The sequence below is a fragment of the Equus asinus genome, chromosome 10 (assembly GCF_041296235.1).
Source record: "Equus asinus isolate D_3611 breed Donkey chromosome 10, EquAss-T2T_v2, whole genome shotgun sequence".
Taxonomy (NCBI): domain Eukaryota; kingdom Metazoa; phylum Chordata; class Mammalia; order Perissodactyla; family Equidae; genus Equus; species Equus asinus.
The window spans coordinates 62,630,367-62,640,953 of record NC_091799.1 but is presented as its reverse complement, the minus strand read 5'-3'; the positions used below and the strand labels follow the sequence as shown (position 1 = coordinate 62,640,953).

At 44.4% G+C, this 10,587-nt stretch overlaps 1 long non-coding RNA gene and 1 pseudogene across 4 annotated transcripts in view; one reads left to right on the top strand and one right to left on the bottom strand.

The window, feature by feature from the left end:
* The first annotated feature begins 581 nt into the window (after positions 1-581).
* Positions 582-10,587, top strand: part of LOC123286514 (uncharacterized) — a 117,316-nt gene continuing 107,310 nt past the window's right edge. For 3 of the 4 annotated variants that reach the window (XR_011506450.1, XR_011506452.1, XR_011506451.1), the window contains exons 1-3: positions 582-879; positions 1,166-1,287; positions 1,392-1,573. This is a non-coding gene — a long non-coding RNA (uncharacterized lncRNA). Of the gene's footprint in view, positions 880-1,165; positions 1,288-1,391; positions 1,574-2,181; positions 4,106-10,587 lie in introns of those variants that run through there. The other variant, XR_011506453.1, reaches the window with a different exon arrangement.
* Positions 7,947-8,041, bottom strand: LOC123288368 (U6 spliceosomal RNA; annotated as a pseudogene).

The following is a 10,587-nucleotide window of genomic DNA, read 5'->3' as shown; positions in this document are numbered from 1 at the left end:
CCTCATAACAGTCTCATTACTGAAAAAAAAAGGGAGTTTTAAACTTAATAAAAATTATCCTCAATAATGTTAAAGCTTTTTCACCGTACCCTTAAAAGATAGGAATAGGTTTCTTGTTTGATTTATAATATATGGAGTTGTATAAAGCATCCATTAATAAAATTTATAAGTTCATTTAAGCTTGCACATTACAGTAGTGCTGTAGCCTTGGGTGCTTATTATTTAACTTTTGCTGTAGTTATGAAGATAATTAATGTCCTGACCAGACAGGGACTAAAATACCCACTAGAATGAGATAATTAGAGACATAAATAATGTTTAGGTTCTTCTGTGCTGCTTTTTAAATTAATTGTTTTGTTTTTCACCCAAACTTGATAAAGAAGAAAATAAGAGTTTCCCAGGGACCTGGACAGTGAAGGCGAGACGTTTAGGCCAATGGGCAGATGCTTCGCAGTCTCAGACTGCCCGGGCTGGAGGAGGGAGCGGGTGTGCCCGGGGACTCAGCTGTCGCTGGGGAGAGGTTGGGCCCTCGCTGCTCTCTCGAGCCCCCTAGCGGCCAGGTCCGGGAGGCAACCGCAGCTTGGAGCAAGGCCTGCTTAGTACCGGCCTCAGGAAGCTCAAAGGGGTGAGTCAGAAATGAAAATTGAAGGAAGTCTCCGCATTCAGCCGTGGGGTAAGCCTCTCGTCTTAGTCAGACTCCGAGGAGAAGGGAAGCTCCAGAGGGAGCTGAACGAGTCTATGGCAGCAAATCCTTCCTGCTGATGAGGCAGAACACAGGAAGCTGTGGCTCAGACTCTGCTGGTCTCAACACAAATTGGAATAAATACCCTAAAACATATGTGGAGCACTGACCCTCGGTGCGGCTGTGTGTCACCATAGGTAGGTAGCCTGTTCTGAACGCATATTCTCTTCTCATTTTCAGTTTCTTGCTAAAATAGCATCTGTGTTGAGGTCCCTGGGTAATCTGGGGAGAGGACAGAGGAAACGCATCTACTGATGGAAAAGCATTTGCTGGTTAAGCGTCCTTTTGGCCTGTGGCGTCCTGAGTCTTTGGGTGGGGCTGTGGGAAAGGGGCAGTAGCGCCTTGGTCACCAGTGGGGAGGTGGCAGCCTGTGTGGATAATAGTTCACCATTTATGAAGCCCTTTGACATACATCATCCTTAGTCCCTCCAGATTCCTGTGAGCCCAGAGGGAGGGACTGTTACTGCGGTCACTGAGGAGTCCCGTGGTGCCGTGGATTCACAGACTGGTCAGTTACTTACTTCATCCGGGCTCCTTTTCTTCAGGTTTGCGATGTCCTTCCTGCATTTCTGCGTCCTGCATCTCACCTCCATTTCTTCCTCACGCCCTCCTTCTCCCTCTCACCTTCCCCTTTTTATCCTTGATTCAGAGCAGAGATAACAATAACTCGACTTGTTCACATACGAAAATAGCTCGCTTGTCAGAGCTGCATGGGGACTGGTGCCACGGAAATTCTGTGAGCAGAAGAACAGTTCAGATCAGAGAATTTTCTTTGGGTTTGGAGTGCTCCCTGGTCGTGGTCGTCTCCAGTCCACACCCCATCCTGGGGAGGTGAGTAGATGGCAAACATCTTTGTTATTTATAACTCTTGTTTAGCATTGATGATTTCCATCTTTGAAGGTCTGTTAGTAGAGTTCTATTAGGAGATGGTGACTTTGGCCAAAAATAGATCAACATTAGGCCAGGTCTCAGCTCCCTGATTTACTTGGTTTCTTCCTGGCAACTTTGTTTGAGTTCAGTGGACTCAGTCCCCAGCTTGCCCAGTATTCCTTTTGGGCAAGTAGGCCAAGAGCAGGGCCTCTAGGAACCGCTCGAGGAGATGTCATCAAGTAAAGTAAGAGCATAGTAAGGGGGGAGCTTGTGGTCAGCACAGAAAGGTGAAAGCCCAAGGGAACTTGTTCCTTCCAGGTCCTTCCATTTGAGTCCTCATTGGCTTCATTATAAAGGCTTGAGGAGCGGAGGGGCAAGGGGGATCAGTGGCAAGATGGAGAGGGGCCAAGATTAAGGATGCATGGTTGGGAAGAACAGGAGAAGTAAGTGTTTTTCAGTGGTTCCCAAACTGTAAGGGCAAAACAATGTTTAAATGCAGATTCCCTGGCTCCAGTTTCAGAGTTTCTGATTCAATCTGTCTAAGGCCCAGCAATCTGCATTTTTAATAGGCTTTTAAGTGACTCTGATGCAGAGTGTCAGTCCGTGGACCACTGGTTGTGAAACACTGGACTAAGAAGGGGAGAAAGAGAAGAAGAACGAACTGACAGGAGGTGAGGGAATTTTGCCCTAATCACCTTTACTCCTCTGAGAAAGTGCGGTAGCTGTCACGTGTCCTTCTATAGGCCCTGCCTACCTGGGGATGCAGCTCCAGGTGGCCAGCAGGGGCAGGGGAGGGGCAGAGAGGAACGTCTGGCCACAAGCACATCTCACTCCTCCATATTGGGTCCACTGAGGCTGCTCCTTTAAGATTTGTCAGTCTTCTGCCTGCCTCTTCCCTCTGATAGCTAAGGAGACCTTGTGTGAGGGGGAGTCTGAAGGAAAGGAGGGTGCAGCAGAGCCCTGAGCCCATGCTGCTCCAAGCATTTAGGTAAAGAGAAGATTATCTGGAGGGGCCTGTTTCCCACCTCTGCAGCAACCCCCTGGAATAGTCAAGGTATGAAATGGGCTTTAAATAAGCTGCCTCAGGCACACACGGCCTATGTGAGCTGGGGTCGGCTGTGGAGTCTCTGGCCTCTGAAGATTGCGTCTGTTGTTTGAGTCACAGTGGGCAGATGGTGCTGCGAGGACAAGTGATGCTCACACAGCTTCAGAGCTAAGCATGCACCCAGCTGGGACCTCTTGACCTGTGGGATTTTCTCTATCTACTCTTTGTGCCTGTATAACCACGCAGCCAGAGTGGTGGAGATGCTGTGTGTAAACACAATTCAATGCACAAACACTCATGGCAGGTGCCAGGCATCGTGCCGAGTGCTGACAATACAAAGATGAAGGAAGTTTTCTGGCCCACTGGCTTATCTTTACCCCTTGAGCCTATCAGTGACATTGCCCTGAGGAGAAAGGTAAGTCCAGAGAGGTCCCCCGCATCATGCAGCCACCTGGCAGAGAACAGGACACTCATGGCTATAGGAGTTCAGTGTTGGTTTTGCAGGGTGGATGTGACAGAGGGAAAAGGGAGTGACAGGGCTTTGGGCCATGGTTCCCAAACTGGGGTGTGCACACCTCCAGGGGCTGTGTAAGATGATCCACTGGGAATGGGCAGAGAATACTGAAGTGCTTACTACATTGGCCTTTTAAAATCTTGTCATTTATGCCTTTCTATTTTTGTGATATGTTTTAAAATGAAGAAAATGTCCAGTAGCAAAAGCTATGCAATTTGAGAATGGATGAATGAATAAATGTCAGAGATATGTGCTCAATTATTTTTCTTGTTGGATGTGCGTAATGAAATAAATTCATAGACCATTGGTTTAGAGTATTGTCAAAAGAGTGGTTGAAGTTCTGGGCCCTAGAGTCTTAAGTTGGAAGAGGGAGGGAGCAAAACCACGAGGGAGTTGAGAGAATGGGGAAAATGGAAAGAAAAGGGGATGGAAAGACTCAAGGAGATTGAAAGTCAGGTTTAGAGGATTTCAGGGAACAAGGTCTCAGGAGAGGAGGTTGTGATCATAGGGCAGGACAAAGATTGAGAACCCCTCAGGTGGGACAATGCTAGGTGATTCCAAAGTCAGACCTGTAACGGGGAGAGAGGGAATGAAGCAAGTGAGGGCCAGTGCGTCCGTTGGATGTGTTGTCCACATGGATATTAAAGTGCCTGAGTTGATGGCAGGGCAGGCTCTAGAATAGAAAAGAAGATGGTCAGTCACCAAGATGTCAGTGGGAGGTCCCGGGGTAGCCCTGGGCAACCAGGTGGCCTAAGGGAGAGAGGGAGGGACTTAGATGAAGGTAGAAGAGTAACGGTGTCTCTGAGGGGTGAAAAGGACCAAGATCCTCCCTCTCCAGGCCCTGGAGCCTGGGGGGGATGGAGAGGGGTGGGCGGTCCTGTGAGAGAGCCAGGCTCCAAAGGAAACAGGAAGAGAAAGGAATGCTCCCATCCTCGGGTTAAAGTTGAAGGGAGGTTGCTCACCATAGAACAGAGGTTCCAGAGGGCACTGGGAAGGCTCTGGGATGAGGGATGCCATGGGAGTAGGCTTTGGAGGAGTTGAGAGCAGGCTGGAGGTGAGCCCGTGGGAGAAGAGAAAACACTGCCTGAGCTCTGGGCTCACCCTTCCCCACCGGGGGTGTACCATTTTCTAAGGCTCTGTGTAATGGGTTGCGGAATAAACTTTGTAAGCATAGCTGGCATTTTTTTAAAAAAGGAACATACAAATGTCTTTTTATTCAAAAACACAAAATGTTTTATCTGTGGGCATGCCCACTGATAGCCTTAAACCATTCATGTACTTTGTCAACTGAAACCCATAACCTTTCCTTTAGTCTTTTTTTTCCCAAGTCATTTCTCTGAGGTTATTGGTGAGAAACACAGCTTAGAGTTTCCTGTAACGTTCATTAATAGTGATAATGCACTATTTTAGGAATTAGAACACGCCGCTTCCAATCCACCTCTACCCGCTCTGTCCCTGCCAGGGTCCTCCTCCTCTTCAGGATCTTCGTGACAAATTCTGCTCTGTTTCACACAGCACCAGCATCAATGAAGCAGCCCTTACTACCTTAGTAGTGCCAATGATGCCTTTCGCCCTCCCAGCCGCAAAATCTCGCAGCATAGCATCACAACCAACTTCTGACCGGCTGTGCCTAATGTTCTCAGCTGTCGAGGATCCTTCTAACTGTCATTTTTGGCAAGGTCATTCCAATATTTTGAAAAGATTCATTTTGAATCTTTTCAAAAATAATTTTTATCTTTGTTTTTTAAATCTTTATTAGCTAGATTTAGTAAGTCCAAAGCTGGAATATGCTGAAACCAAGCCCATCCACCTTGTCGGAGGATGCCTTCTTCAAAAGCAGCTGGAGCAGCATTGAGTGCGTCAGGAACTCTTTTTTTGTCATTTGCGCTGCCTCACCTGTCCCACCAGCCTTCACCATGGCTGTTGCATCTGGACATTTTGCTATTTTCATTTAATTCTTCCTCTTCGTACTCACTAGTAGCATCCTTTCTTTTTTTTTTTTAAGTTAATTTTTATTGAGTTAATGATATTTTACAATCTTGTGAAATTTCAGTTGTACATTATTGTTTGTCAGTCGTGTTGTAGGTGCACCCTTTCACCCTTTGTGCCCAGCCCCCACCCTTCCTTTCCCCTGGTAGCCACTAATCTGTTCTCTTTGTCCACATGTTTAAATTCCTTATATGAGTGGAGTCATACAGAGATTGTCCTGTATCTGGCTTATTTCACTTAACATAATTCCCTCAAGGTCCATCCATGTTGTTGCAAATGGGACGATTTTATCCTTTTTTATGGCCGAGTAGTATTCCATTGTATATACATACCATATCTTCTTTATCCAATCATCAGTTGATGGGCACTTAGGTTGCTTCCACATCTTGGCTATTGTAAATAATACTGCAATGAACATTGGAGTGCATGGGACTTTTGGAATTGCTGACTTCAAGCTTTTTAGATAGATGCCCAGTAGTGGGATGGCTGGGTCATGTGGTATTTCTATTTTTAATTTTCTGAGAAATCTTCATACTGTTTTCCATAGTGGCTACACCAGTTTGTATTTCCACCAGCAGTGTATGAGGGTTCCTTTTTCTCCACAACCTCTCCAACATTTGTTACTTTTTGTTTTGGTTATTTTTGTCATTCTAATGGCTGTAAGGTGATATCTTAGTGTAGTTTTGATTTGCATTTCCCTGATGATCAGTGATGATGAACATCTTTTCATGTGCCTATTGGCCTTCCATATATCTTCTTTGGAGAAATGTCTGTTCATGTCTCCTGCCCATTTTTTGATCTGGTTGTTTGATTTTTTGTTGTTGAGTTGTGTGAATTCTTTATATATTATGGATATTAACCCTTTGTTGGATATATGACTTGGAAATATTTTTTCCCAGTTAGTGGGTTGTTTTTTTGTTTCAATCCTGTTTTCCTTTGCCTTCAAGAAGCTCTTTAGTCTGATGAAGTCCCATTTGTTTATTCTTTCTATTGTTTCCATTGTCTGAGAAGACATGGTGTCCAAAAATATCCTTTTAATACTTATGTCAAAGAGTGTACTACCTACATTTTCTTCTAGAAACCTTATGGTTTCAGGTCTTACCTTTAGGTCTTTGATCTATTTTGAGTTTATTTTTGTGAATGGTGAAAAAGAATCGTCAATTTTCATTCTTTTACATGTGGCTATCCAGTTTTCCCAGCACCATTTGTGGGAAAGGCTTTCTTTTCTCCATTGTAGGCCCTCAGCTCCTTTGTCAAAGATTAGCTGTCCATAGATGTGTGGTTTTATTTCTGGGCTTTCAATTCTGTTCCATTGATCTGTGCACCTGTTTTTGTACCAGTACCATGCTGTTTTGATTCCTGTAGCTTTGTAGTATGTTTTGAAGTCAGGGAGTGTGATGCCTCCAGCTTTGTCCTTTTTTCTCAGGATTGCTTTAGCAATTCGGGGTCTTTTATTGCCCCCTGTGAATTTTAGAATTCTTTGTTCTATTTCTGTAAAGAATGTCATTAGGATTCTGATTGGGATTATGTTGAATCTGTAGATGGCTTTAGGTAGTATGGACATTTTAACTATGTTTATTCTTCCAATGCATGCACATGGAATGTCTTTCCATCTCTTTATGTCGTCATCCATTTCTTTCAGAAAAGCCTTGTAGTTTTCGTTGTGTAGGTCCTTCACTTCCTTAGTTAAATTTACCCTGAGGTATTTTATTCTTTTGGTCGCAATTGTGAATGGTATTGTGTTCTTGAGTTCTTTTTCTGTTAGTTTGTTATTAGAGTATAGAAATGCTACTGATTTATGTAAGTTGATTTTATATACTGCTACTTTGCTGTAGTTGTTGATTATTTCTAAAAGTTTTCCAATGGATTCTTTGGGGTTTTCTATATATAAGATCATGTCGTCTGCAAAACAGCGAGAGTTTCACTTCTTCCCTCCCTGTTTGGATTCCTTTTATTCCTTTTTCTTGCCTAATTGCTCTGGCCAAAACCTCCAGTACTATGTTGAATAAGAGTGGTGATAGAGGGCATCCTTGTGTCATTCCTGTTTTCAGGGGGATGGCGAGTAGCATCCTTTCTTGAATACATTTTTCAATTTGTGACTCATCACTTTTCCCTTTCAAGAGTGTGGAGTCATCTTTGGTCTCAATGACTTCTACTTTACGGAGGCTGAACTTCTTCAAGATTTAGGGTCAACCCCCTCCTCTTCAAACACCTGCAAAAGCATTTAAAATGGGTCAGTTCCAGGGTATAGTTTTTCTTTATTATACAAAATTTATTCATAATACATTATGCAGGTGTTTTGATGAGAATCCAGAAACATCTTGAGACACCATATTTCTCTGAAATGTGAGAATTTAAGCCCATTGTTGTTCCAGGACAAGTCTTGTGTAGAGATCTTTTTATTGCATTCATTTGCATTATTTTGTTCACTTCTCAGAACTCTGTCAATTAGCAACAGCTTGATCTTGCAGATGAGATAACGGAACCCAGAGAAAGCTCACCCAAAGTCACACCACTTGGAAGGTAGTGGAGCCAGGACTAGAGCCAGTGTTCTCTCTACTATATCATTCTGTCTTTCAGAATTAAGGGCAGATCAGACAATGAGACCTTTTCTGATTAGCTGCATGACAGGATCAAGCTGGGCGGGACCCTTCTCTGGATCCACTTCAGCTCCCACCTTCCTGGACATTCAGTAGATGTATCTAATTAGGAAAAATGCAAATTAGTCGACTGTATACCTATAAATATTATCCTCAGAAAGAAAAAGAACATTTGGTAAATGTACAAAAAATATGGGAAAAATTTGCATGTTATCCTTGTGTAGGGGCCGTGTTAATCTTCTCTGTATTATTCCAATTTTAGTATGCATGCTGCCAAGCAGTCTCCAGAATATTTTAAAGTGAATATACTATGATAGAAAATACCAAAGTGTATCACATATAGTAGAGGTAAGTATTGGTTTCTGAGACTTTTGTGTTAGTTACATACATGCGTAGTTGTGGGTCATGGTAAAATTTCTTTCATACTGTGGATTGTGCTAACAAATGTTGGAAAGCTACTGTAGAGTAGAAAGAGCATTGGAAAGTGGGTTCCATTACTTGATTCTAGTCATTACTCTGCCAACAACCACCTGCATGAGCTGGGCCAAGGAACTTGACCCCTCAGAGCATCCACTTCCATATCTTTAAAAGGATCAGCTTGAACTAGATGTTTTTGAGATCTCTTCCTCTAAGAGTGTATCTTTCTGGTGATCCTTTCACGGCATCACGGAAACACAAAAGCCTCCCGTGTGAGGAGGATGGGTGGAGAGAGGCAGCTGGGGCGAAAGGCAGGCGTGAGCCAGGTGCAGTCACGTGACTTTGCCCCATAGCAGCTGCTGCCCTGGTGCTCATTCTTGCTGCTTGTCGTCACACTGGTAGCACCCCAAGATGCTCCTGCCATGAGGGTATGAATGATGACCATGGGTACATCCAAGCTGGAGCCTATGGACAGCAGTGGAGGCGAGGCCTGCCAGACACACACACCTGGTACCACGCTTGGCACTGCGAGGTGCTCCGAAGCAGTTCTTGATGACAAGCAGGATAAATATTCCAAGGGAGAGGCAAAGGAAAGGCAGCCTAAATAGAACGAGTTGAAACTTAGGAGCCATGTTCCCTCTACAGTCTGTGTGGTCCTGGAGTAAGAAAGAGCAAAGGAAAAAAGTTTTTTCCTTAGAAAAAAATAAGGGAGGGGAGCAATTTCAGAAAATATGCAATGTGAAATGCTTAGTATAGCTCCTTTTTTGGTGTAGACTAGCACTTAGTTTTCTGTAAAGAACAGGGACCTGTTATCACTTTCCACTCATTTGATAGATAAAATGCAAGCTTAATATCATGGTGGAGAAACACCCAAGAGGTTGCTTGCTTTCCATTAATATAGAAGACATCTTTGACACTAGCACATAGGATGTGTATACACACACACGCATACACACATACACAGACAGGAGAGCTGATAAATGCATTAAATGCATAAATTATTTATTGGTCCTGGGACAGCATACAATGTGAGAAGAAATGAAGTGCGTCTGTGTGATACGCGTGCACATGTAGAAATTGAGGGAGTGTTGTTTCCTCAGGTAGAAACATAACGCCAGAAAACATTCCGCCTTTGAAGAACAAAAGTACGAAGATGTCCTAACAATTGAAGGTTGTGGTTTTGCACACCTGTTTATTACTTGTTGCATTTGGAAACAGGGCCTGGAGAAGACAATCCGCTTTTCCAGCCTGGCGCTCTTCCACAAGCTTCAATTTAACGTCACCGGTTAGATACGGTTTAACAAGGTGTGTCTGTTGGCTTGCAAAAACCCTGGTTGACAAGAGCCTTGTGTGTCAGGAAGCAGATCAAAAATGGGCTTGGTTGTTGTTGAACACTGTACTTTTAAAGAAATAAATTAATACTCGAAGTGGGTTTAGTGCTTGTGGAGGGCACTGACCTGAGAGCTCTGGGAACCAAGGCCTGTCTGCTGCCCACATGCATCGAGTATAACCATGGAACCAACCCACCCAGCCCCACAGTGAAACTCTTCCAGTCACTCCAGTTACTCCAACTAGACGGAAGAAAAAACACGACCAGTTGGTGGGGCCCAGCATGATCGTAGCTGTGCGGGAGGCGCTACTGGACCAAGAGGGGAAGAGATTCACTTGCTAGGTTCTCCTTTTGTGTAGGCACCTTCTGATCAGACCCCACCGTGACTGGAACTAAACCCATGAGCCTAATGTGGGACGTTGGTGTAGCAACTTCTTCAGTTACTCTGTTTACTTCTAAATGACAAAAACAAAACAAACAAAATCCAAAACCAAAACAAAAAATAACTCCAAACAAAGTCTAAACAACAGGAAAAAAAAATCTCCAGCCTATACTAACCAAGTGGCTGTTATTTTTGGCTGTGGGCTGGGCTGGTGAGACACTCTTTGGCCGGCTGTCACTGTGCATTGCCGTCTGACTGGAATTTTTGTGAGCCGGGAAAGGGATGGTTATATTTGGCCTCAGGAAGGGAAGTTGCTGAGATAGAGAGGCAGCTTTGGGTCAGAGGGTTTGAGCCTATGCCAACAAGAGGGGAGGCAACTCACCCACTTCCAGCTGAGGAAGCTGGTGAGACAACCCGGCTGAACCCTTTGGCAGGGTCACAGGGAGGTCTGCAGGAGGATGCACACACTCCTGCTCCCGGGGCTTGGTCCAGCCCAGTGAGACTGGCTGCCCCTGGCTGAGCTGGCTAGGAGGGCCAGCATGGGCTCAACTACAGTGCCTGGAAAGCAAGATTGAGTCATTGCGTCTGTTTCCATTTATTTAGCCCACAGTGCTCTAGGCCATCTCCTGGTATTGTATTCATGGAAGTTTCTAGGTTGTTTACTCGTTACTATTCACATGCCTGTGTTTGCTACTAGA